Below are 27,102 nucleotides of genomic sequence, written 5' to 3'. Positions count from 1 at the left end.
TGAGGACATGCACTGAAGTGATGCTGATTGAAATTGCTGAGTAACGCCCACATCTGCAGGGAAATGATTGATTGTGTGTCAGATAAATTGATTGATTGATTGAATAATTGAGTGATTTATCGATTTTGATTGACATTGATTGATTGATTGATTGATTGATTGATCAATTGATTGATCGATTGATTAATTTACTGATTGATTGACAAATTGATTGATTGAGTGATTGATTGATTGAATAATTGTGATTTATCAATTTTGATTGATATTGATTGATTGATTGTTTAATTGATCTATTGATTGATTGAGGATTGATCGATTAATTGATTTACTGATTGATTGGTTGATTGATTGAGTGATTGAGTGAGAGAAAGATAGATAGATAGATAGATAGATAGATAGATAGATAGATAGATAGATAGATAGATAGATAGATAGATAGATAGATAGATAGATAGATAGATAGATAGATAGATAGATAGATAGATAGATAGATAGTGGGAGGGATGGATTGAAAGAAAGATACGACGCGGAAACAGGCCTCCATGAAATTGAAAATTACTGAAAAGTGAATGGCTTGAATAGAGTGGATGTGGGGAGGATGTTTCCACTTGTGGGAGAGTTTAGGACTAGAGGTCATAGCCTCAGAATTAAAGGGTGTTCCTTTAAGATGAGGAGGAATTTCTTTAGTCACAGGGTGGTGAATCTGTGGAATTCTTTGCCACAAAAGGCTGTGGAGGCCGTCAATGGACATTTTTAAGGCAGAGATAGATAGATTCTTGATTAGTACAGGTGTCACGGGCTGTGGGGAGAAGGCAGGAGAATGGGACTGGGAGGGAGAGATAGGTCAGCCATGATTGAATGGCGGAGCAGACTTGATGGGCCAAATGGCCTAATTCTGCTCCTAACACTTATAACGGCATGATAGCAGCAATAAATACAGTACGGTGGAAGCACAGCGATATAGATGTGGAGATCACCAGGTGGTTATGCAGTAGCTATAGATGGGCACAAAATGCTGGAGTAACTCAGCGGGACGGACAGCATCTGTGGATAGAAGTATTGGATGATATTTCGGGTCGACAACCTTCTTCAGGTTATGGTCTTCGGGTCTGAAGAAGGGTCTCGACCCGAAACGTCACCCATTCCTTCAGCCCAGAAAAATGTTGACTGGTTAGCACGCGACAAAAGCTTTTCACTGCACCTTGGTACACGTGACAACAAACTAAACATAGTGAGGCCCACCAGAAATTGGAGGAAAAGCACCTCATATTTTGCCTGGGCAGCTTGCACCCCAACGGTATGAACATCGACTTCTCCCACTTTAGATAGTTCCTCTGTCCCTCTCTTCCCCTCTCTCTTTCCCAAATCTCCCTCTATCTTCCTGTCTCCAGCTATATCCCACCTTTGTCCCGCCCCCCTTGACATCAGTCTGAAGAAGGGTCTCGACCCGAAACGTCGCCCATTCCTTCTCTCCTGAGATGCTGCCTGACCTGCTGAGTTACTCCAGCATTTTGTGAATAAATACCTTCGATTTGTACCAGCATCTGCAGTTATTGTCTTAAACTAAACTGAACTAGTCTGAAGAAGGGTCTCGACCCCGAAACGTCACCCATTCCTTCTCTCCAGAGACGCTGCCTGTCCCCCCGAGCTACTCCAGCAATTTTGTATTCTATCTTCAGTTTAAACCAGCATCTGCAGGTCCCTCTTGCACATGCAGTACGTATGTGTTGTATTTTCTGCGCAAAACTAATAAATATTTGATCCCGACGGGGGAGCTGGCTGGTGAAGGGGACGAGAGGTCGTTCATTATCTCGGGGATCGTTAGTGCAGGTGTGTAGACTGGTACCACGGGCTACTCTCTTTGCAGCACCATGATTATTAATGGCCTGGCGCAAATCACCTCATTTTCTCCATCAAAGTGGGAATAGCAGAGTTTTTTTGCCTTGCGGTTTTCCCGGTGCTAATTTTACAGAGTTGTTATTTTGTCAGACGTGAGGGCACAGAGGAGACCTTTGCTTGTTCACAGAGACAGATGCTTGGCTCGCTAAATGCCAGCTCCCTGGTCCTGACTCGACGATGAATAGCCCATGTCATTTGGGGCTCTCCCGGGAGCGGGGAAGGAATGTCAGAGAGATCTCGCCGGCGGCCTTGGAGGGAGGTCATCGGGTCAGGCAGCAAGGAAGTAGGTCCCTCCTCCCTCCTCGTCCACTCCGACCAAACTAGATGCTCCATCTAAACCAGCCCCATTTGCTCTGTGTGGCCTTCAGTCAATATCACCAAATCCCGACCCATGTTCCTGCCCAAGTCCAGAACAAAGGGCCACAGTTTAAGAATAAGGGGTAGACCATTTAGAACGGAGATGAGGAAGAACTTTTTCAGTCAGAGAGTGGTGAAGGTGTGGAATTCTCTGCCTCAGAAGGCAGTGGAGGCCAGTTCGTTGGATGCTTTCAAGAGAGAGCTGGATAGAGCTCTTAAGGATAGCGGAGTGAGGGGGTATGGGGAGAAGGCAGGAACGGGGTACTGATTGAGAGTGATCAGCCATGATCGCATTGAATGGCGGTGCTGGCTCGAAGGGCTGAATGGCCTACTCCTGCACCTATTGTCTATTGTCTATTGTCTATTGTCACACACTAGGGCACTTGGGGCGGTCACGGTGGCGCAGCGGTGGTGTTGCTGCCTTACAGCGAACGCAGCGCCGGAGACCCAGGTTCGATCCCGACTACGGGTGCTGTCTGTACGGAGATTGTGTGTTCTCCCCGTGACCACATGGGTTTTGCTCCAGTTTCCACCCACACTCCAAAGACGTACAGGTTTGTAGGTTCATTGAGTTAGAGTTTAGTTTACTGTCATACGCACCGAGGTACAGTGAAAAGCTTCAGTGGTGTGCTAACCAGTCAACGGAATGACAAAACATGATTTCAATCGAGTCATCCACAATGTACAGATGCATGACAAAGGCAATTATGTGAATGACGCTTAGTGCAAGAAGGCAAAGCCAGCAAAGTCCGATCAAAGATCGTCCAAGGGTCTCCAATGAGGTAGATAGTAGTTCAGCACTGCTCTCTGGTTGTGGTAGGATAGTTCAGTTGCCTGGTCACAGCTGGGAAGAAACTGTCCCTGAATCTGGAGGAGTGGGTTTTTTACACACATTCGCCCGATGGGGGAGGGGAGAAGGGGGCGTGATCGGGCTGCAATTTTGTTTGCGTAAAATTGTAAATCGTCCCTAGTGTGTACGATAGTGCTGGTGTTTAGTTTAGTTTAAAGATACGGCGCGGAAAGAGGCCCTTTCGGCCCACTGGGTCCGCGCCGACCAGCGATCCCCGCACACTAACACCATCCTACCCCCACGAGGGACAATTTAAAAAAAACATTTACCAAGCCAATTAACCTACAAACCTGCGCGTCTTTGGAGTGTGGGAGGAAAACCGAAGATCTCGGAGAAAAACCCACGCAGGTCACGGGGAGAACGTACAAACGTTTGTCAGTAAGGCGGCAGCTCTATCGCTGCACCAGCGTGCTGCCCTAATGATGGAGCTCGAAACAGTCCCGCTGATGTCTACGATCTGTAATTGTCCTCACTATTTCCCTGACCGGCCCGGTCGGTGGCAGAGGTAGCCCCTCAGCAATAGATGTTCTCTCTGGAACATGCACCTTACACGGTGTGCTTTGGGAGAATGCAATCCCACGTTATTAAAACCCATTGATCATTGAAGTACAATGTGGAAACTTCCGAGAGGCCGTGACGGCAATTGAATATGTGGCTGGATACTCACTGGATGCTAATTTAATTGACACCTCCGTTGAAAGTTTAGGAGTCACTAATTACAAGCTCGATCTGTTCTGCATTGTGAATTTCCACAGCTCGGATAAATAAGCATAGAAACTCAATTGCAAAACGCTGTTTTCACCATTTTGCTCGTCATGCCTACATCCCAGAGGGCACAGCAATAATGACCTTTGCCGACATGTTTATGTCACTCCAGACATTTGACTCCGTGCCGTCCGTACGGAGTTTGTACCTTCTCCCCGTGACCTGCGTGGGTTTTCTCCGAGATCTTTGGTTCCCTCCCACACTCTAAATACGTGCAGGTTTGAAGGTTAATTGGCTTGGTATAAATGCAGAAATTGTCCCTGGTGCATGCAGGGCAGTGTTAGTGTGCGGGGATCGCTGGTCGGCGCGGACTCGGTGTAGACTTGGACTCGCTGGGCCGAAGGGCCTGTATCCGTGCTGTATCCCTAAAACCAAAACAAAAAAATATATCGCGCTAATTGGAATAATCGACAGTCCATTCCTGTGATCTATGACACGGGATATTGATCATCAACAGCATGAGTGGGTTTATCAATTGACTGCTGCAGGAAAATAAGCTGTCGGGTTTTTTAAAAACTTTTTACTATTCCTTGCCTCTACAATAACAATAATTCCAACTGCAAGTTGCAATATCACTGCTTTATTAGTTTCTTTCCTACTCCTGTTCGATTGTGGTTTCATGTATCACCCTTAAATTCGCAATAAAGGAATGAAGCTAAACTCCAGTCACTTTCCCAGTGTTGTTGTTCGTCCTTCGGAGTTCGAAGATGACCATAACTTCACTTTCAGTTGGAGGATTGGTGACTGTGGGTCCGGAAGTGACTCGTGAGGCCGATCCGGGCCCGGAAGGCACGCCCACATGTAGGACACAAGTGGATGGGTGCTGCAGTGGAAGTGGAGGTAGCCCGGGCCTTGCGCGCGGTGCGTTTCCTCTGGGCCTCTGCAGTGCGTCTGTTCTCTGCTGCACGGGCTCCTGTGGCGAGCTTGCTGCGCCAGGTTGGACGGTCCAGAGCAAGAGACTCCCAAGTGCTGAGGTTGATGTCCAAGTCTTTGAGGGACACTTTGAGGCAGTCCACTTTGAGGCAGGACTGCACTTTCCCAGTACTGCACAGACCATTCACAAATACAAATATATAGAAACATAGCCACCATTCATAGAAACACAGAAAATAGGTGCCGGAGAAGGCCAGCCCTGCCATTCATTGTGATCCTGGCTGATCATCCACAATCAGTAACCTGTGCCTGTCCCATATCCCTTGATTCCACTAGCCCCTCGAGCTCTATCTAACTCTCTTTTAAATTCATATGATCTTGGCTGTTCATCTGAAATCAGTACCCCTTTCCTGCTTTCTCCCCATATCCCTTGATTCCGTTAGCCCTAAGAGCTAAATCTAACTCTCTCTTGAAAACCATCCAGTGAATTGGCCTCCACTGCCTTCTGTGGCAGAGAATTCCACATGTACTGCAATTTTTGTTTTCATGCGATACGATACGATACAATGCAACTTTATTTATCCATTAATCCCCAGAGGGAAATTGATCTGCCAACAGTCGTAAAAACACAAAATACACGAAACATGAAATTAAAGTGACGAGTGGGAAGGCCTGGGGGATGTGCAAAGATTGGGGGGAGGGGGAGGGGAGGGGAGGGGGGTCAGTCTCAGTCTACCCCATGGCACGGTGGCGCAGCGGTAGAGTTGCCTAACAGCGAACGCAGCGCCGGAGACTCAGGTTCGATCCCGACTACGGGCGCCGTCTGTACGGAGTTTGTACCTTCTCCCCGTGACCTGCGTGGGTTTCCCCCGAGATCTTCGGTTTCCTCCCACACTCCAAAGACGTGCAGGTTTGTAGGTTAATTGGCTGGGCAAATGTAAAAAAATTGTCCCTAGTGTGTGTAGGATAGTGTTAATGTGCGGGGATCGCTGGGCGGCGCGGACCCGGTGGGCCGAAGGGCCTGTTTCCGCGTTGTATCTCTAAATCAAAAAAATCTAAAAATCTAGAAGGGGGAGGAGTTGTACAGTTTGATAGCCACAGGGAAGAAGGATCTCCTGTGGCGTTCTGTGCTGCATCTTGGTGGGACCAGTCTGTTGCTGAAGGTGCTCCTCAGGATGACTTCAAAATAATAATGCACCAAAAAAGGTGCCCTCGCCACTGGTTACGGCATCCAGCCATAAGTTCTTCCCACCTATTCCTCTTCCACCTGTGACCCTCCCAGTGGCTTGGCCTTACAATGCCAGAGACCCGGATTTCCATATTAAAAATGGTTAAAAAAAAGACATGGTATATTCACCGAGGGCCAGAGGGCATAGGTTCAAGGTGAAGGGGAAAAGATTTAATAGGAATCTGAGGGGTAACGTTTTCCACACAAAGGGTGGCAGGTGTATGGAACGAACTGCCGGGGGAAGTCGTTGAGGCTGGGACTATCCCAACGTTTAAGAAACAGTCAGGCAGGTACATGGATAGGACAGGTTTGGAGGGATATGGGCCAAACGTGGGACTAGTGTAGCCGGGACATTGTTGGCCGGTGTGGGCAAGTTGGGCCGAAGGGCCTGTTTCCACACTGTATCACTCTGTGAGTCTGTTGCGCTCTTGGCCTGGGGTGCTATCTTTGTGGAGATTGCGCGTTCTCCCCGTCACTGTGTGGGTTTCCTCCGGGTGCTCCGGCTTCCTCCAACATCCCAAACACGTGTGGATTTGTAGTTTTATTAGCCTCTATGGAATTGCCCCTAGTGTGTAAGGAGTGGACGAGATAGAGGGACAACAGAGAACAGGTGTGAACGGGTGGTCGATGGTCGGTGTGGAATCGGTGGGCCGAAGGGACTGTTTCCACGCTGTTCACTAAACCAAACTAAACTGGAGGTTTATATTTGAACTGGACCAAGTGGACCCGTTGGGCCCAAACCTCTCCTGCATTGGTGCAGCACCCTCTCCTCCCCCCCTCCCCTCCTCTCCACCCCTCCCCCCTCCCTCCACCCCCCTTCCCCTCCCCTCCCCCTCCCCCTTTCTTCTTCCCTCCTCCCTCCCCCTTCCCCTCCCCCCTTCTCCTCCCCTTCCCCTCTCCCCACTCCATCCCCCTCAACCCCCCTTATCCTACCTCCTCTCCCCCCCTCCCTCCCTCCCTCCCTCCCTCCCTCCCTCCCTCCCTCCCTCCCTCCCTCCCTCCCTCCCTCCCTCCCTCCCAAGGAGATAGATTTAAACTTAAAAATCTGAATAACTGAAAAAATATTACACTGATTTCAATGAAACTTCTTCCATTAGCACCAAAGGGACGACGGTGAGTAAGGTGGGCTTAAAATGGCTGCGCTAGCGTGTACCGTTTTGGCTGTAGTTCAGGAACAAACAAACAAACAAACAAACAAACAAACGAGAGGTTTTGTATATAGATGATGATGGGCGAAGGCTGTAGGACATCCAGCATGTGGACCGGACCTTGGACTTTTTCTTTCGTAAATGATGCCAAAGGGTGCAAGAATTTCACGGTGCAGCCATTACAAATGAAGCACCATTGAAGCATTGGAAAGAAAATTTACAAGCCAGTTATCATTAAGACAACAGGAAGGATAGGCTGTCTTCAGGGTTTAGGTATAAGAGGATTGGTCTTAAGGAACATCAGAGATTGGGGATGTTGATATGGACACAAAAAGCTGGAGTAACTCAGCGGGACAGGCAACATCACTGGAGAGAAGGAATGGGTGACGTTTCAGGTCGAGACCCTTCTTCAGACAGAGGGTCAGGGAAAAGTGAACCCAGAGATAAACTGTCGTCGGTGATGTAGCGATAGATACAGAACACATGAATGAAAGAAATGCAAAAAAGTAACAACAATAAACAGGACAGGTCATAGTGAGCTTGGTGTTAGGTGAAAACGAGTTGCAGACAATGAGACTCATCAAGACGACTGTGAAGCTGGTACGACTTGGGTGGGGGAGGGATGGAGAGAGAGAGGGGATGTTGAGGTTTGAAGTATCTTGCAGCCTCCTGGAGCTTATACATATAAACATAAGAAACAGATGCAGAAATAGGTCAGCCAGCCCTCAAGGGTTATTATTACCACTTCTCTGCACAACCCCCACGATTCACAATTCCCTTAATATCTCAGAACATAGCTGCTCTAATATCACAGCTGAAAATAGTTCTTCATATCTAAGAACATTGGCGGCACGGTGGTAAATCTGTGGAATTCATTGTCACGGACGGTGGTGGAGGTCAAGTCATTAGGGATTTTTAAGGCAGAGATTCACAGATCTTTGATTAGTGCGGGTGTCAAGGGTTATGGCGAGATGGCAGGAGAATGGGGTCAAGAGGGAGAGATAGATCAGCCACGATTGAATGGTGGAGTAGACTCCATGGGCTGAATGGCCTAATTCTGCTCCTATCACTTATGAACTAATGATGCTGGGTAGGACAGGTTTGGAGGGATATTAGGCCAAATGTTGGCAGGTGGGACTAGAGTAGCTGGGATATGTTGGCCGGTGTGGGCAAGTTGGGCCGAATGGCCTGTTTCCACACTGTATGAAACAACAGAAGGTGTGAGACAAAAAAGGTGGTGGCGAAGAAGTCGAGTTGCTGCCTCACAGCGCCAGAGACCCGGGTTCGATCCTGACCACGGTTTGTACGTTCTCCCCGTGACCTGCGTGGGTTTTCCCCGGGTGCTCCGGTTTCCTCCCACACTCCAAAGATGTAGAAATCTGTAGGTTAAAGATCGTAAATTGTCCCTAGTGTGCAGGACAGTGCTCGTGTACGGGGATCGCTGGTCGACGCGGACTCGGTGGGCCGAAGGGCCTGTTTCCACGCTGTAGCTCTAAACCTGACTGAAAAAGAACATCTAAATGGTTATACCACCAATCCAGAACTATATATGCTAAAAACATTATCTGAGCAATGGGTTTTCTACAAGAACACAATTGCGAAATGCAATTTTCAAAACACAGTTAAACCGTTTCGGATCCTTTGTAATGAAAAATAATTTTGACTTGATTCTATCACTGTTTACCCAAGAGGCAAGAAATTAGGATCCTGACGATTTTGCTGGTACATTAAAACTTGTGTAGAGCAGCTGCTAAAGTTGCTTTCTACGAGCTTTGACACGCTGGGAGCTGTTATTCTCATGCAGGGAGGATACAAAAGCACCCCCTCACCCCCCCCCCCACCCCCCCCCCCCCCCACCCCCACCCACCCTCCACCGAAAAGACAGCAATTTTCCAAGCCACTGCAGAATAGATTTAGGTTCATTGTGTTTTGTTGCTCATCTTCGAAGTCAGCCACCCAATGCACTGCGAAGCAAGCAGAAAGCAGTCTGAGCACCTCCGCTCAGTCCGCCTCACCTACCTGATCATCTAACTCCCCCTCCCCCTCCCCCTCCCCTTCCCCCACTGACCATTCTGTCCTGGGCTTCCTCCACTGTCAGAGTGTGTGAGTCCACATGCAAACTGGAGGAACAGCACCTCATATTTCGTTTGGGCAGCTCACAGCCCAACGGTATCAACCTTGATTTTTCTAACTCCAAGCGTCGTTTGCATCCCCACTCTCTCAGCCCCTCCCCTACCCTAGTCATCACACTAGTTTTACTGTCATCCTAGTGAGTTCCACTGTCTGTATCACTCGTTGTCACCTATCACACAGCCAACAATGGACCATTGTGGGCCACACTGTCCCTTGATTATTGTTGCTTTTTGCATATCTTTCATTCATTTGTCCTAAGTACCATCTATATCTCTCGTTCCCCTCTCCCCCGACTCTCATTCTGAAGAAGGGTCTCGATCCAAAACGTCACCCATTCTTATTCTCCAGAGATGCTGCCTGACCCGCAGAATTAAAGGACTCCAGCTTTTTGCGTTTATCTTCAACTTAAACCAGCATCTGCAGTTCCTTCCTACACGTTAAGTTACATTTATTACAAGACGTTTACGTTGATGAGCAGCCATTAAACTACAAAATGCTGGAAGATGAGGTTTAAGTTTGTGAGGGGGGAAGATTTAAAAGGGATCTGAGGGCCCAACGTTTAATAGGGCGGCACGGTGGCGCAGCGGTAGAGTTGCTGCCTTACAGTAGCAGAAACCCAGCTTCGATTCTGACCGCGAGTGCTGTCTATACAGTGGCAGTTTTCTTCACACAGAGAGTGGTGAATCTGTGGAATTCTCTGCCACAGAAGGCAGTTGAGGCCAGTTCATTGGCTATATTTAAGAGGGAGTTAGATGTGGCCCTTGTGGCTAAAGGGATCAGAGGGTATGGAGAGAAGGCAGGTACGGGATACTGAGTTGGATGATCAGCCATGATCATATTGAATGGCGGTGCAGGCTCGAAGGGCCGAATGGCCTACTCCTGCACCTACTTTCTATGTTTCTATGTTTCTATGCTGTCTGTTCGTTCTCCCCGTGACCTGCGTGGGTTTTCTCCGAGATCTTCGGTTTCCTCCCACGCTCCAAAGCCATACAGGCTTGCAGGTTAATTGGCTTGGTGCCAATGTAAATTGTCCCCAGTGTGTGTGTAGGGCTGTGTTAATGCGCTAGGATCGATGGTCGGTAGGCCGAAGGGCCTGCTGTATCTCCAAACAAAAAAAACGAAACTAAATGTGTTATTGTTTTCTGGAACAAGAAATCCAGTTTCATTGCCAAATAATTGCACTGTTCATGGGGGTTTTATTTGTGCTTTGACCATGCTTGGGTGATAAACATACTGAAAGGCTCTTCCTCTTTCTAGCTTTCTGTGAGGGAGGCTGCTGGAACGGGGGAACATGCGTCGCTCCTGAGGTGTGTTTGTGTCCTCCTGGATTCACAGGAAGCACCTGCCAGACAGGTAAGGCTCGCCTTCACTCACTTACCTCACCGAGGTTGGTCAGACAAAAGCTTTTTTCACCGTACCTCGCTCGGTACACGTGACAATAAACCAAACTCGCTGAAACTTACTGCACAGTGAAAGGCCTGGATAGATTGGACGTGGAGAGGATGTTTCCACTAGTGGGAGGGTCTAGGACTAGAGGTCACAGCCTCAGAATTAAAGGACGTTCCTTTAGGAAGGAGATGAGGAGGAATTTCTTTAGTCAGAGGGTGGTGAATCCGTGGGATTCTTTGACACAGGGGTCTGTGGAGGCCATCAATTGCCTTAGCATGTACACTTACCATTCCCTTACACTCTGTAAATGGGTCGATTGTAATCATGTGTCGTCTTTCCGCTGGCCGGTTAGCGCGCAGCAAAAGTTTTTCGCTGTACCTCGGTACACGTGGCAGAAAACTAAACTGAACCAAACATTCAAAGGGAAAATAACATGGAACTTTACCGCCTTCTGCCAATTAGACGCTGTCTTGGCAATGACTAACTTGTGCCACATGCAAGGGTCACCATCCTCATTTAAAAACTGCCTACAGCATTCTTAACAGCAAATGAATAAACATGTACACTCTGCCAAGTTGCATTAATAGGGTTTATCGGTGAAAAAAGAAACAATATTTCCAAGTAAGTCTTCAGGGATTTTTTTTGCCTCCAATTTCTAGTTGATTAACTGGAACGTTCAAGCCAACATATTATATTGATGACATTTGCCAAAATTCACCAACTTGGAGTTGCCCTCATAGTGGTTGCTAATGGACACAAAGTGCTGGAATTACTCAACGGGCTCGGCAGCATCTACGGAGAAAAAAAGGATGGGCGATGATTCGGGTTGGGACCCTTCATCAGACTGAAAGTAGAGGGTGGAGGTGGGGAAACTGGAGGTCTGAAAAGGCCAGAACCAAGCAAGGCCGGCAACAGATGTCATATGTTGAAAGACTGGAGCGACTAGGCTTGTATACATTGGAATTTAGAAGGATGAGAGGGGATCTTATCGAAACGTATAAGATTATTAAGGGGTTGGACACGTTAGAGGCAGGAAACATGTTCCCAATGTTGGGGGAGTCCGGAACAAGGGGCCACAGTTTAAGAATAAGGGGTAGGCCATTTAGAACTGAGATGAGGAAAAACTTTTTCAGTCAGAGAGTTGTGAATCTGTGGAATTCTCTGCCTCAGAAGGCAGTGGAGGCCAATTCTCTGAATGCATTCAAGAGAGAGCTAGATAGAGCTCTTAAGGATAGCGGAGTCAGGTGGTATGGGGAGAAGGCAGGGACAGGGTACTGATTGAGAATGATCAGCCATGATCACATTGAATGGCGGCGCTGGCTCGAAGGGCCGAATGGCCTCCTCCTGCACCTATGATCAGCCATGATCACATTGAATGGCGGCGCTGGCTCGAAGGGCCGAATGGCCTCCTCCTGCACCTATTGTCTATTGTCTATTCTCTATTGATGCAGGGAAGAGTGGGTGACTAGGGTGGGGGAGGGGAGGGGTGGAGTGGGGAGAGATGGAAAGCAAGGGTTACTTGAAATGAGAGAAGTCAACGTTCATGCCGCTGGGGTGTAAGCTGCCCAAGCAAAATATGAGGTGCCGTGCCTCCAATTTGCGTTGGGCCTCACTCTGACAGTGGAGGAGGCCCAGGACAGAAAGGTCAGTGTGGGAATGGGAGGGGGAGTTAAAATGTTTGGCAGCTGGGAGATGGCGTAGACCATGGCGGACTGAGCGTCATTACGGTTGTGTTTGATTTGCGTTGAGCCGTCTGAACGGAATGTAGTCAGTACAATCTCGCGTTAATGTTCCATTTCAGCAACAAAAAAGGTAAAAAAGGAAAGACGACACGTGATTACAATCATGCTGTCCTCCATGCAGATGCTGGTTGGCAAAAGGAAAGATGACAGAGTGCTGGAGTGGCCCAGCGCGTCAGGCAGCATCCCTGGAGAAAAGGGATCGGTGACGTCTCGGGACGAGGCCCTTCATCATTTCTCAGATTAGATCAGAGACACGGGTCTGAAGAAGGGTCTCGACCGGAAACGTCGCCCATTCCTTCTCTCCAGAGATGCTGCCTGTCCCGCCGAGTTACTCCGGCTTTTTGTGTCTGTCTTCGGTGTAAACCGGCATCCGGAGTTCTTTCCTACACATCGTTCTAAACTAAGCGAAATCGAGATGCTCCCTGACCGGCTGAGTCACCCCAGCGCTCTGTGCCTTTGCAAATCACTGATTTTTTTTTTTTAGATTTAGATTTAGAGATACAGCGCGGAAACAGGCCCTTCGGCCCACCGGGTCTGCGCCGCCCAGCGATCCCCGCACATTAACACTATCCTACACACACTAGGGACAATTTTTACATTTACCCAGTCAATTAACCTACATACCTGTACGTCTTTGGAGTGTGGGAGGAAACCGAAGATCTCGGAGAAAACCTACGCAGTTCACGGGGAGAACGTACAAACTCCGTACAGACGGCGCCCGTAGTCAGGATCGAACCTGAGTCTCCGGCGCTGCATTCGCTGTAAGGCAGCAACTCTACCGCTGCGCCACCGTGCACCGAACATCAAACAGAGCAAGGAAACGGTTGGTAAATCAGATCGACTGTCAAACACACCTCTAGACTCAACCAATTTTCTATGACAGTGGATAATTATAGGGATTCAAGTTTGAAAAAGAGAGAATGCATGTGAAAACTCAGTGCCAGTGAATGCGAAATGTACGCCTCGAAATCTGACAACTGTTGACAAGAAAAGTCACAGCAAAGCAAAATAATTTGATATAAATATGTATTTATATCAGACGGTATTCATTCATTAACACCTTTTCTGATATTAAAAGTGTTCAGACGGAAAATTACCCTTTGGGGCTTCCTTTCGGTCAACTGCCCATTACATTTGTTCGCTGTGCACGGTTGGATAGACAAGCAACGGACAATGGGTGAGAAGATGAAATATATTCCTTAGCGTTGCAGCAATATTACATTTTAGTGAATAAGTGATAAAGTAATATGTACCTTTTTGCTCTCTATAATGTCTAAAATTAGTCAAATTAAGCGCGGCATGGTGGCGCAGCGGTAGAGTTGCTGCCTTACAGCGCCAGAGACCCGGGTTCGATCCTGACTAAGGATGCTTGTCTGTGCAGAGTTTGCACGTTCCCCCCGTGACCTGCTTGGGTTTCCTCCGAGATTTCATCAGTTTCATTCCCATGCTCCAAAGGCGTGCAGGTTTGCAGGTTAATTGGCTCGGTATGAATGTAAAATTGACCTCAGTGTGGGCCGGATGGTGTTAGCGTGTGGGGACCGCGCTGGTCGGTGTGGACTCAGTGGGCAACTAAACTAATCTCTAAACTGCTCCAGAACGAAGGGGTTTCAGACAAAGTAGATTCCATAATTCTGTGATAAATCGAACCACATCTCACCTTCAAGTTGAAATAATTTCACAGCATTTACTTTGGTTTCAGATTTAGTTTTCTTGTTGGAGATACAGCGTGGAAACAGGCCCTTCAGCCCATCGAGTGCACGCCGGCCAGCGATGACCCATTCATACTCATTCTATACAATTCCAATTTCTCATCCACTCCCTACGCACTAGGAGCAATTTTACAGAAGCCAATTAAACTTACAAATCCGCACGTCTTTTGGATATGGGAGGAGGCCGGAGAGCCTGGAGGAAGCCCACGTGGTCACGGGGAGGGACTTGCAAACTCCACACTGACAGCACCCGAGTTCACCTCCATGTTATGTATCCCCAACGTTATTGGTAAAATCTCTTCCCCATTTAATAATAATAATTGGGCACTTTGTTTCTATCTTTGGTATAAACCAGATGCAATAGTGGCATTTAAGAGACGTTTACAGGGCCTCGTGGATATACTGAGAATGGAGGGATATGGATTATATGCAAGTAGGTAGGAGTTGGTCTTGGCATCATGTTCAGCACGGACATAGTGGGCCACAAGGTCATAATGTCATAAGTGATCGGAATAGAATTAGGCCATTCGGCCCATCAAATCAACTCCGCCATTCAATCGTAGCTGATCTATCTCTCCCTCCTAACCCTATTCTCCTGCCTTCTCACCATAACCTCTGGCACCCGTACTAATCAAGAATCTATCCATTCCTGCCTTAAAACTAACCACTGACTTGGCCTCCAGAGCCTTCTGTGTCAAAGAATTCCACAGATCCACCACCCTCTGACTAAAGATATTTCTCCTCATCTCCTTCCTAAAAGAACGTCCGTTTTAATTCTGAGGCTGTGACCTCTCGTCCTAGACTCTCCCACTAGTGCAAACATCCTCTCCCCATCCACTCTATCCGAACCCCAGCGAGTACAGGCCCAAAGGGCCTCGGCCTGTGCTGTACTGTTCGAAGTTCATTCACAATTGCTTTTTAGTGAAGCAAAACATTCTCAAATGACGTTTTAGCCCAGCTTTATACCGGTTACAGTTTAACACAGAAAATGCCTCCTTCACAGTTCTGGTATCTCTTTGGAGGATTCAATGCGTGAGCAGATTGATGACTGCAGTCCTAAAATATGCCTCCGTTTTTACATTGGCGCGGTGGATAAGCAGCGGAATAAATAGGCCATTAAATGATGAATTAGATTGGTTCTGGACAGTACTTGTGATGGCAACTCAAAGGGAAATTTCTGTCCCTTTTTTGAAGTGAAGAGTTCACGTTAAGGTTGCTCAGTCACATTTCTTGCGGAAATCTCCCCCCAGGTACTTAGGACGCCGAGAATCGCTCGCTTTTTGAAGTGCGGTGCGCATCGGTACATTGGCAATTTTTTTTCATTCGGAAATTTGAAAGGCGGATTAGTAACCAGCAACTTGTGAAAACACTGTCTTGGCATTTTTGCAGCAGCGCCTTTTGGCTGAGTAATCGATTGGGCATGGTATGACATCCCTGGATAAATGCGAGAAATTTATACATTTGCAAAGCATCATGCCCGAAAACACTGCTGGACTACTGCAACTCCCCATACACTGGGATCAGCCAATCATCCCTGTCCCGCCTGCAATTGGTCCAAAACGCCGCAGCGAGACTCCTGACGGGTACCCGTAAAAGGGACCACATCACCCCGATTCTGGCCTCTCTCCACTGGCTCCCAGTACAGTACAGAATCAACTTCAAGCTCCTCTTATTCACATACAAATGCCCCCCCCCATATCAAAAATCTAACCCACCACACTATCTCCGGGTCCCTCAGGTCGGCCGACTTGGGGCTACTCACTATCCCGCGGTCTAGGCTTAAGCTCAGGGGTGACCGCGCTTTTGCGGTTGCAGCTCCTAGACTGTGGAACAGCATCCCTCTCCCCATCAGAACTGCCCCCTCCATCGACTCCTTTAAGTCCAGGCTCAAAACCTATTTCTACTCCCTAGCGTTTGAGGCCCTCTGAGGGGGCGCTGTGAACTGTTTATGTATGTGCTGTTATGTTTGTGTGCCATTGTATGTTCGTTCTTAGTACCTGAACTGATGTACAGCACTTTGGTCAACGTGGGTTGTTTTTAAATGTGCTATACAAATGAAATTGACTTGACTTGACTTGTATGGGAAGTTGTGGAAATGCTGATAGAGTCATGGAGTGATACAGTGTGGAAATAGGCCCTTCGGCCCATCTTACCAATGCCGACCAACATGTCCCAGCTACAGTAGTCACACCTGCCTGCGTTTGGCCCATATCCCTTCAAACCTGTCCTATCCATGTACCAATCCAAATGTTTCTCAAACATTGCGGGAGTACCTGCCTCAACTACCTCCTCCGGCAGCTCGTTCCATACACCCATCAGGCTTTGTCCTATCCATGTATCTTTGGTGCAAATTAGCACCTGCAGTTCCTTCCTACAAACTACCCCTGTACCTGTCGAAATGTTTATTTTAGTTCAGTTCAGTTCAGTTTAGTTCAGTTTCGAGATAGAGGCCCTTCAGCCCACTGAGTCCGCACAGACCAGCGACCCCCCTCCCCCGTAAACTAGCACTGTCCTACACATTGGGAACAATTTACATTTATACCGAAGCCAATTAACCTACAAACCTGTATGCCTTGGGAGTGTGGGAGGAAAATGGAGCACCTGGAAAAACCCCACGCAGGTCACGGGGAGAACGTACAAACTCCGTCCAGACAGCACCCGTAGTCAGGATTGAACCCGGGTCTCCGGCGCTGTGAGGCAGCAACTCTGCCACTGCGCCACCCTGCCACCCATTTCTTAATGCCTCAACTACCTCCTCTGGCAGATCATTCCATATCCCACTACCCTTTGTGTGTAAAATAGTGACCCATCAGGTTCCGATTAAATCCTTCCCCCTTCACCTTAAATCTATGTCCTCTGGTTCTTGATTCCCATACTCTGGGCAAGAGAATCTATGCGTCTACCCGATCTATTCCTCTCATGATTTTGTGTGTCTCTACAAGAGGTGTACAAAATCACGAGAGGAACAGGTCAGGCAACTGCACAGAGGTGATATGTGAAAAAAAACTGGCTTGTTCAATATTTAATTGAAACACAGAGCTTGGTTGTCGCAAGGGACTTAATAGAATCCTTACCAAATGAACAAACAAAATCCAATCGAAGGTATTTATTTCACAAAATGCTGGAGTCACTCAGCAGGTCAGGCAGCATCTCAGGAGAGAAGGAATGGGTGACGTTTCGGGTCGAGACCCTTCTTCAGACTGAGGAAGCCTTCGGTCTGAAGAAGGGTCTCGACCCAAAACGTCACCCATTCCTTCTCTCCTGAGATGCTGCCTGACCTGCTGAGTTACTCCAGCATTTTGTGAAATAAATACCTTCGATTTGTACCAGCATCTGCAGTTATTTTCTTAAACAAAATCCAATAGTCCTTTGGAAACCATTCCGATTTCACAACTCCTTTCATTCCAGCCAGTCACTAAAGCCTTCTGGATTTGTATTGCAAACTTCACATTTTGGATGATACACAGAAATGCAGATGCTGATTTACAATAACAAAAAAGCACAAAGTGCTGGAGTAACTCAGCAGGTCAGGCACCATCTCTGGAGAACGTGGATAGGTGACGTTTTGGGTCGAGCCCCTTTAGTTTACTTTCGTTTGGTGTGGTTTAGAGATACAGCGTGGAAAGCGGGCACCTTCGGCCTACCGAGTCCACACCGACCAGCGATCCCCGCATATTAACACTATCGTACAAACGCTCGGGAAAACTTACAATTACACCAAGAAAATGAACCTACAAACCTGTACGTCTTTGGAGTGTGGGAGGAAAGCGAAGAAAACCCACGCAGGTCACGGGGAGAACGTACAAACTCCGTGCGGACAGCACCCGTGGTCAGGATCGAACCCGAACCCAACTCCACTGCTCTTGGATGTTTGAAATTATTTTGTCGCAACGGGTGCTGCAAAATTTGTGCTCCAACAATCCCACCGGTGTTGAATAATATTTCAGTCCGGTGACAACATTGGAATTGCCCAAAGAAACTTTGAATTGCCTCCTGCAGTGCCGACCTCCATCCTGCCAGAGTTATGAAGACAGCGCTGTAACAAGAAATTGATTTCATGTTTTGGGCAGAGAACATAGTTTGGCAAATGTTCTTTCATGAAGTGGACTTGGGAAGATGCCACTCCAAAGACGCACAAAGGTTTGTAGGTTACCTGGCTTGGTCCCGTTGGAAATTGTCCCTGGTGTGTGTAGGGTGGTGTTAGTGTGCTGGTCGGCGCGGACCCCGTAGGCCGAAGGCCCTGTTTCCGCGCTGTGCCTCTAAATTAAACTAAACTAAGTATTTTGTAACCAATTGTAGCGTGACACGACGGTAGAGCTGCTGCCTTACAGCGCCAGAGAACAGGTTCGATCCTGACTACTGGTACTTGTCTGCACAGTTTTGGTTTCCTCCCACACTCCAGAGATCTACAGGCTTGTAGGTCAATTGGCTTCTATAAATTGTTCCTATTGTGTGCAGGGAGTGGATGAGAAACAGAGAACTAGTGTGAGTTGGGTGATCGCTGGTTGGCATGGACTCGGTGGGCCGAAGGGCCTGTTTCCATGCGGCATCTCTAAACTAAACTAAATTAAGTACTTACTAATCAATTGTCGGGCGGCGCGGTGGCACAGCGGTAAAGTTGCTGCCTCACAGCACCAGAGACCCGAGTTCGATCCTGACCACAGGTGCTGTCTGTACGGAGTTTGTACGTTCTCCCCGTGACCTGCGTGGGTTTTCTCATGTGTGCTCCCGTTACCTCTCACACTCCAGTGATGTCCTGGTTTGTAGGTTGATTCTGTAAAATTGCCCCTTGTGTGCAGAGAGCGGATGAGAAAGTGGGATGACATAGAACTAGTGTGAATGGGCGATCGATGGTCGGCGTGGACTCGGTGGGCCGAAGGGACTGTTTCTGCGCTGTATCTCTAACCTAAATAAACAAAATTGGCATTTCCGGTGCCTTGAGAAATGTTCTTGCAAGGGACTAATGGGACAGTTCAGCCCTGCGAGCGTTTATCTGATTCCTGTTTGAAAGACCATGTCCGCAGGCCCTCTTTGTGGGCTTTTCGTCCTTGAGCACAGTGACATGCGACGTAAAAATAATATTCTCCTCTGGTTCATCTACTCTGTTGGTAATTATCTTAAATCTGTCTTCTCCAGTTGTTGACGACTGGAACTATCTTCCATCATTGATATGGACCTTGTCCAAAGTCAACCTTCTGGAAGAGTGTTTGCCTCGTCGAAGCATGGTATCTTTAGACAAAAGTAATGTCTTGTTAAAGAGCTGTCTTCATAACCATGAGTGAACTGAGAGAAACACTGCAGACTGGTATTTCAAAGCCCTGGGCAATATCGGTGTTGTCAAGTTACTGAAATATTATTCCATACCAATGGGACCACAGTGTTATGAATTCTGCAATGCCGACTGCTTACTAATCTTGTTTACTCTCATTATTTACTCGCCTCTCTCAAGGCCATATTTCTTAACAGCAACTGTTAATCTGCCTGTAATCTAAAGTTAGACTGACTTTTGTTTGGTCTTTCGTGTTGCTGCAGTGGAGACCATGTTGCAGGGTGGTGCATTGTGCATTATGGGGTCTGAATTTGGTTTAGTTTAGTTCGGTGCAGAAGCAGGCCCATCGGCCCACCGAGTCCGTGCCGACCAGCGAACCCCACACGCTAACACTATCCCACACACGTTCGGGGCAATTTACAATTTTTACCGACGCCAATTCACCTACAAATCTACACGTCTTCGGAGTGTGAGAAGAAACCGGAGCACCCGGAGAAAACCCACGCAGGTCACGGGGCGAGCGTACAAACTCCGTACAGACAGCGCCCGTAGTCAGGATCGAACCTGCTTCTCTGGCGCTGCAAGACAGCAACTCTACCGCTGCGCCACCGTGTCGCCCCTGAATAGTTGCAGACATTTTTGTGTACATGTTCATCGGCACAGTGGCACAGTGGATAGAGTTGTTGCCTCCCAGTGTCAGAGACCGGGGTTCATCCTGACTTCGGGCGCTGTCTGCATGGAGTATGCCCATTCTCCCTGTGACTGCGTGGGTTTCCTCCGGGTGCTCCGGTTTCCTCCATTGTCCAAAGAGATGTGGATTTTTAGCTTTATCAGCCTCTATAAAATTGCCCCAAGTGTGTAGTGAGTTGATGAGAAATTGGGATAACATAGAACTAGTGTGCGGGTGTCGATGGTTGGCGTGGACTCAGTAGGCAGAAGGGCCTGTTTCCATGCTGTCTAAACTAAACTAAACTAAACGAAACTCTTGTTTAGTTTGTTCTGCATGCTATCCAAAACAGATCAGATGTCCCAGTTACAACCAGTTCAAACTCAAGTACATTAGGTAGAGCAAAGGGGAAGATATAGAGTGCAGGTTGTACAGTTAGGGGTGCCAACTATCTCACTCCCAAATAAGGGACAAGGTGACGTCACCGCCCCATGCCCCACGTGACCTCACCCAGAGAGCGGCCATGTGCTCCCGCTCCATCAATGGCGGCCGCCTGGGCCGGGAGGCAGGTTGCTACACAACCTCTGTTACGTAGAGGTAGCTACGCAAGGTTACGTGCAGGTTGCTACGCAACGGCGCCCGGGCCTCCGGACCTACACTGTCTGGACCTACACTGTCCGGACCTACAGTGTCCGGGCCTACACTGTCCGGACCTACACTGTCCGGACCTACACTGTCCGGACCTACACTGTCCGGACCTACACTGTCCGGACCTACAGTGTCCGGGCCTACACTGTCTGGACCTACACTGTCTGGACCTACACTGTCCGGACCTACACTGTCCGGACCTACAGTGTCCGGGCCTACACGCCCCCCCGGGCCTAATACGGGACAAGGGCTGTCCCATATGGGACAAACCAATTTAGCCCAATATACAGGATGTCCTGGCTAATACGAGACAGTTGGCAGCCCTATATATTGTAGTTATCAGCATTGTAGCGCATCAGTTCCACAGACAAAGTCCAATGTCCACAATGGGGTTGAGATGAATTGGAAAGTAGCCTAGGTTATGGAAGAAGCTTCTCATAATCAAGGCCAGTTTCCTCCCATGCATGTAGAAACAAAGAACTGCAGATGCTGGTTTATACCAAAGATAGAGGCAAAGTGCTGGAGTAACTCAATGGGCCAGGCAGCATCTCTGGAGGAAAAGGATAGGTGACAATAGACAATAGGAGGCCATTCGACCCTTCGAGTCAGCACCGCCATTCAATGTGATCATGGCTGATCATTCTCAATCAGTACCCCGTTCCCCATACCCCTGACTCCGCTATCCTTAAGAGCTCTATCTAGCTCTCTCTTGAATGTATTCAGAGAATTGGCCTCCACTGCCTTCTGAGGCAGAGAATTCCACAGATTCACAACTCTCTGACCGAAAAAGTTTTTCCCCATCTCAGTTCTAAATGGCCTACCCCTTATTCTTACATTGTGGCCCCTTGTTCTGGACTCCCCCAACATTGGGAACATGTTTCCTGCCTCTAACGTGTCCAACCCCTTAATAATCTTATACGTTTCGATAAGATCTCCTCTCATCCTTCTAAATTCCAGTGTATACAAGCCTAGTCGCTCCAGTCTTTCAACATATGATAGTCACGCCTTTCCGGGAATTAACCTAGTAAACCTACGCTGCACGCCCTCAATAGCAAGAATATCCTTCCTCAAATTTGGAGACCAAAACTGCACACAGTACTCCAGGTGCGGTCTCACTAGGGCCCTGTACAACTGCACACAGTACTCCAGGTGCGGTCTCACTAGGGCCCTGTACAACTGCACACAGTACTCCAGGTGCGGTCTCACTAGGACCCGGTACAACTGCACACAGTACTCCAGGTGATGACGTTTTGGGTTGGGAGCCTTCTTCGAGGCCCGACCCAAAAAGCCACCCATCCTTTTTCTCCATAGATGCCGCCTGACCCGCTGAGTTACTCCAGCGCTCTGTGTCTATCTTTGCCCCGTGCATGTTCAGGTTGCTGCCATCGTGGATTCAAATCTGGGTGCAAATGTCTGAGGGTTTTGTTCTTTAATCATCTCTTCGCATGATCTCCACAGTAAAAAAAAAAGCTGTCTTGTTTTCTGCGAAATTTCCTGTCCAAAGCCTATCATTTCTTTCCCCTTTCCCTTGAGTTGAGCTGCAGAGTGTGTTTTTTCTCATCAGATTACAGGTCCAGAAAGAAAAAGGATCATTTGTTACTGTACGTGACGTTTTCTCCATCCCTTGGTCCAGACAGTTTAACCTGCAATGGGCTTTCCCAGTGACCTATCGATTACGATGATAGACACAAAAACGCTGGGCAACCCCGCGGGACAGGCAGCAACTCTGGGGAGAAGGAAATTGGATCAGTCTGAAGAAGGGTCTCGACCTGAAACGTCACCCTTTCCTTCTCTCCAGAGATGCTGCCTGTCCCGCTGAGTTGCTCCAGCGTTTTGTGTCCTGCACAATCTATTGATTGCAGTTGACAAGTAAACCCTTTGTTGCAAAAGGGACAGAAATTTCTTCCCGATAGTTTGAATCGATTGAATAGACTCTGATCTGATGATAGCATCTTTACTTTAACGTTGCATTCATAACATTTCTTCAACGCAACATGAGATCCAGAGATGGGCGCAGCGGTAGAGTTGCCGCCTCACAGCGCCAGAGACCCGGGTTCGAACCTGACTACAGCTGCTGTCTGTACGGTGTTTGTACGTTCTCCCCGTGACCGCATGTGTTTTCTCCGGATGCTCCGGTTTCCTCCCACACTCCAAAGACGTGCAGGTTTTGTAGGTTAATTGGCTTGGTATAATTGTAAATTGTCCCTAGTGTGTGTAGGATGGTGTTAGTGTACGGGGTGACCGCTGGTTGGCGCGGACTCAGTGGGCCGAAGGGCCTGTTTTCACGCTGTATCTCTAAACTAAACCGAAGTAAAAGATTGCTGTGGATGTTCTTGGTTGACTTCCATTCATGGTCTCCCCAAATTGCCCAACTCAAACTGATGCCAACTATCAACCTCAATAGGAGGTTGAGAATTTTTTAATACGCATCGACACGGAGACATCTGATATTATTTTTCATCAGGAACATTCAGTAAGCTGTGGACTGTCAAATAGTGAAAATCAAAGATGTGGAGGCGTGGTGGAGCAGTGGTAGAGTTGCTGCCTTACAGCGCCAGAGACCCAGGTTCAGTAAAAATTGTAAGTTATCCATAGAGTTTAGGATAGTGTTAATGTACGGGGTTATCGATGGTCGGCATGGACACGGTGGGCCGAAGAGCCTGTTTCCACGCTGTATCGGGTGATCGATGGTCGGCATGGACACAATGGGCCGCAGGACCTGTTTCAGTGCTGTGTCCGTAAACTAAACTAAACTCTGAGCAAAAATAATGTGCATGGGCCATTGGAGCTGTACAGTGATGACATATGTGAACATAGAACAGTGCATTGTCCCTGGTGTGCAGGAGAGTGCTAGTATACGGGGTGATCGCTAGTCAGCGTGGACTCTGTGGGCCGAAGGGCCTGTTTCTCTAATCTAAACTAAGATAATTCGTGTCTAGTGTAAAACGTGCAACTTAAGTAACGGTACATTCCAACTTTTGTAACATCTTTCACATTTTGTACTTCAATTAGCACTTACTAAATTACATACATAATTCTTTCAAAATCACAATACCAACTTCATCTCCCTTACTTAAAATCCACAGAGTCTATTGTGCAGTCTGCTATGTTGGAAGTGCTTGAACAGGCTAATTAGTTTATGTATAAGATGGACTTGTTGTAAATTTCCAATGCATGCCTTATAACATATAACAGAACTTTATTGTCATTCGGTATAAATACCGAACGAAATTTCAGCAGTCACAAGACACAGCAAAAAAGAAAAGAACACAGGACACCCGACCCCAACACCAACATCCATCACAGTGACTCCAAACACCCCCTCACTGTGATGGAGGCAACAAAACTTCCACTCTCTTCCCCCCCGCGCCCACGGACAGGCAGCTCGACCCCTACCGAGGCAACCGACACGCACAGCCCCCGCAAGTGGATGGAAGGCCCCGCGGCCGAGCCACACCGGGCACTGAAACGTCCCGCGGCCGAGCCGCGCCGGCGATGTTAAGTCCAGCGGCCGAGCCGCACCGGGCACTGAAACGTCCTGCTGCCGAGCCGCGCCGGCGATGTTAAGTCCCGCAGCCGAGCCGCACCGGGCACTGAAATGTCCCGCAGCCAAGCCGCGCCGGCGATGTTAAGTCCAGCAGCCGAGCCGCACCGGGCACTGAAACGTCCCGCAGCCGAGCCGCGCCGGCGATGTTAAGTCCAGCGGCCGAGCCGCACCGGGCACCGAAACGTCCCGCAGCCGAGCCGCGCCGGCGATGTTAAGTCCAGCGGCCGAGCTGGAAGGCCCCGCGGGCGATGGAAGGCCCCGCGACCGAGCTGCGCCCCGGGGAAGAGACCCAATAAAAGAAAGGTTTCCCCCACCCCACCCCCCCCCCACACCCCCCACACATACACAGCCAAAAACAGAAACAAAAACCATCCCAACACCGACACACACAAAAAAAAGACAAACAGACTGCCAGAGAGCCGCAGCCGTTAGGCGCAGCCACACGTGACCGGACGTGGGATATGCATGTTGATTAAAGTTAATTCCACAGAATGGCAAAATGAAAGAGGATAGTGGTTGAGTACCACTGGTTGGAGTTCAAATCAAACTAAGGTCATTTTGCTTTGGGTTTAGAGTCACAGAGTCATACAACATGGACACAGGCCCTTCGGCCCAACTTGCCCAAACCGACCAACATGTCCCATTAACAATCGTCCCACCTGCCCGCGTTTGGCCCACATCCCACCAAACCTGTCCTATCCATGTACCTGTAGTGATAGTCCCCGCCTCAACTACCTCCTCTGGCAGCTCGTTCCGTAAACCCACCACCCTTTGTGTGAAAACATTGCCTGTCCAGTTTCTATTAAATCTTTCCCCCTCACCTTAAACCTACGTCTTGAGGTTAGGGTTACCCTTCTCTGGGTAAAAAAAACTGTGTGTTTACCCGATCTATTCCTCTCATGATCTTGAACACAAATGTTTCTTCCAGTTCAATGTGGAGCAAGATTTGCTTCAAAGTATTCTCACTGATTCTGGACCTAACAGTATAAACACACTCAGCTCATTGAGTGAGAATGGGCGATGAGATGTAATGATTCTGTAGGTAAAATTGGTCTCTGTAAATTGCCCCTTGTGTGTAGGGACTGGGACGAGAAAGTGGGATAACATTGAACAAGTAATGACGGGTAACCAATGGTTGGTGTGTACTCAGTGGGCCGAAGGGCCTGTTTTTCCATGTTGTGTCTGCCAACCAGCCTAAACAAAACTAAATTACTCAGCCACAGTAAAAACACATATCTTACAATATGATACAATACGATGCGAAATAACTTTATTTATCCCAGTAGGAAAATTAGTGTAAGAAAATAACTGCAGATGCTGGTACAAATTGAAGGTATCTGAAGAAGGGTCTCGACCCGAAACGTCGCCCATTCCTTCTCTCCTGAGATGCTGCCTGACCTGCTGAGTTACTCCAGCATTTTGTGAATAAATACCAGGAGGAAAATTGATCTGCCAACAGTCAAGAAGCACAAAATACATGAAACGTGAAATTAAAGTGATGTGTGGAAAGGATTGGGGATGTGCAAAGATTGGGGGACAGGGAGGGGGAGGGGAGTGGGGGGGGGTCAGTCTAAGTCTGCCCCATGACAGAAGGGGGAGGAGTTGTACAGTTTGGTAGCCACAGGGAAGAAGGATCTCCTGTGGCGTTCTGTGCTGCATCTTGGTGGGACCAGTCTGTTGCTGAAGGTGCTCCTCAGGTTGGCCAGTGTGTCATGGAGGGGGTGAGCTGTATTGTCCAGAATGCTCCGCAGTTTGAGGAGCATCCTCCCCTCCAAGACAACCGCCCATGAATCCAACTCCACCCCCAGGACGGAGCCGGCCTTCCTGATGAGTTTGATGATCCTGTTGATCCTATTATCTTCCATGAATCCATGATATCATAAGTAATTTTGGCCATTCGGCCCATCAAGTCTACTCCGCCATTCTATCGTAGCTGATCTATCTTCCCCTCTCAACCCCATTCTCCTGCCTTCTCTCTGTAACCCCTGATACCCTTACTGATCAAGAACATGTCGATCTCCACCTTAAAAATATCCATATGTCGGGAGGAACTGCAGATGCTGGTTTACACTGAAATAATCTCAGGCTTACTGCCTGTGCCACGCGATAGTGAGAATAGGAATGGAGTGAGATGGAGGATAAATAAGTGGCTGAGGAACTGGTGCAGGGAGCAGTGTTTCAAGTTTCTGGATCATTGGGACCTCTTCTGGGGGAAGTATGACCTGTACAAAAAGGACGGGTTGCATCTGAACCTGAGGGGAACCAATATCCTGGCGGGGAGATTTGCTAAAATAATTGCGGAGACTTTAAACTAGTACGGTTGGGGGGAGGGACTCAAACACAGATAGCTAACAGGCAGTGTGTGAGGCAGGAGGCAGAAAAGGGAAACACTCAGACCCAATATGTAGGAGAGAAAGAAGGGAAAAGAAATAAACTGAGAATAAGAAATTATGGGTCCCTTAAATGTGTATATTTTAATGCTAGGAGCATTGTAAGAAAGGTGGATGAGCTTAGAGCCTGGATTGACATCTGGAAGTATGATGTTGTGGCGATCAGTGAAACATGGTTGCAGGAGGGTTGCGATTGGCAATTAAATATTCCAGGATTTCATTCTTTCAGATGTGATAGAATCAGAGGGGCAAGAGGTGGGGGTGTTGCATTGATTGTCAGGGAGGATATCACAGCAGTGCTTTGGCAGGACAGACTAGAAAGCTCGATTAGGGAGGCTGTTTGGGTGGAACTCAGAAATGAGAAAGGGTTAGCAACACTTATAGGGGTGTATTATAGACCGCCAAATAGGGAACGAGAATTGGAAGAGCAAATATGTAAGGAGATAGCAGATATTAGTAGTAAGCACAGAGTAGTGATTGTGGGTGAT

The 27,102-nt window shown here is 48.1% G+C and overlaps 1 protein-coding gene across 1 annotated transcript in view; it reads left to right on the top strand.

The window, feature by feature from the left end:
- Positions 1-27,102, top strand: part of LOC144602176 (protein kinase C-binding protein NELL1-like) — a 452,218-nt gene that overhangs the window by 360,742 nt on the left and 64,374 nt on the right. Inside the window, exon 13 of the mRNA XM_078414912.1 lies at positions 10,511-10,606. The gene's annotated coding sequence lies outside the window, so the exon portion shown is untranslated. The remainder of the gene's footprint in view (positions 1-10,510; positions 10,607-27,102) is intronic.

Source organism: Rhinoraja longicauda, chromosome 18, assembly GCF_053455715.1.
Source record: "Rhinoraja longicauda isolate Sanriku21f chromosome 18, sRhiLon1.1, whole genome shotgun sequence".
NCBI classification, from domain to species: domain Eukaryota; kingdom Metazoa; phylum Chordata; class Chondrichthyes; order Rajiformes; family Arhynchobatidae; genus Rhinoraja; species Rhinoraja longicauda.
This window is presented reverse-complemented; position numbering and strand designations above follow the sequence as displayed.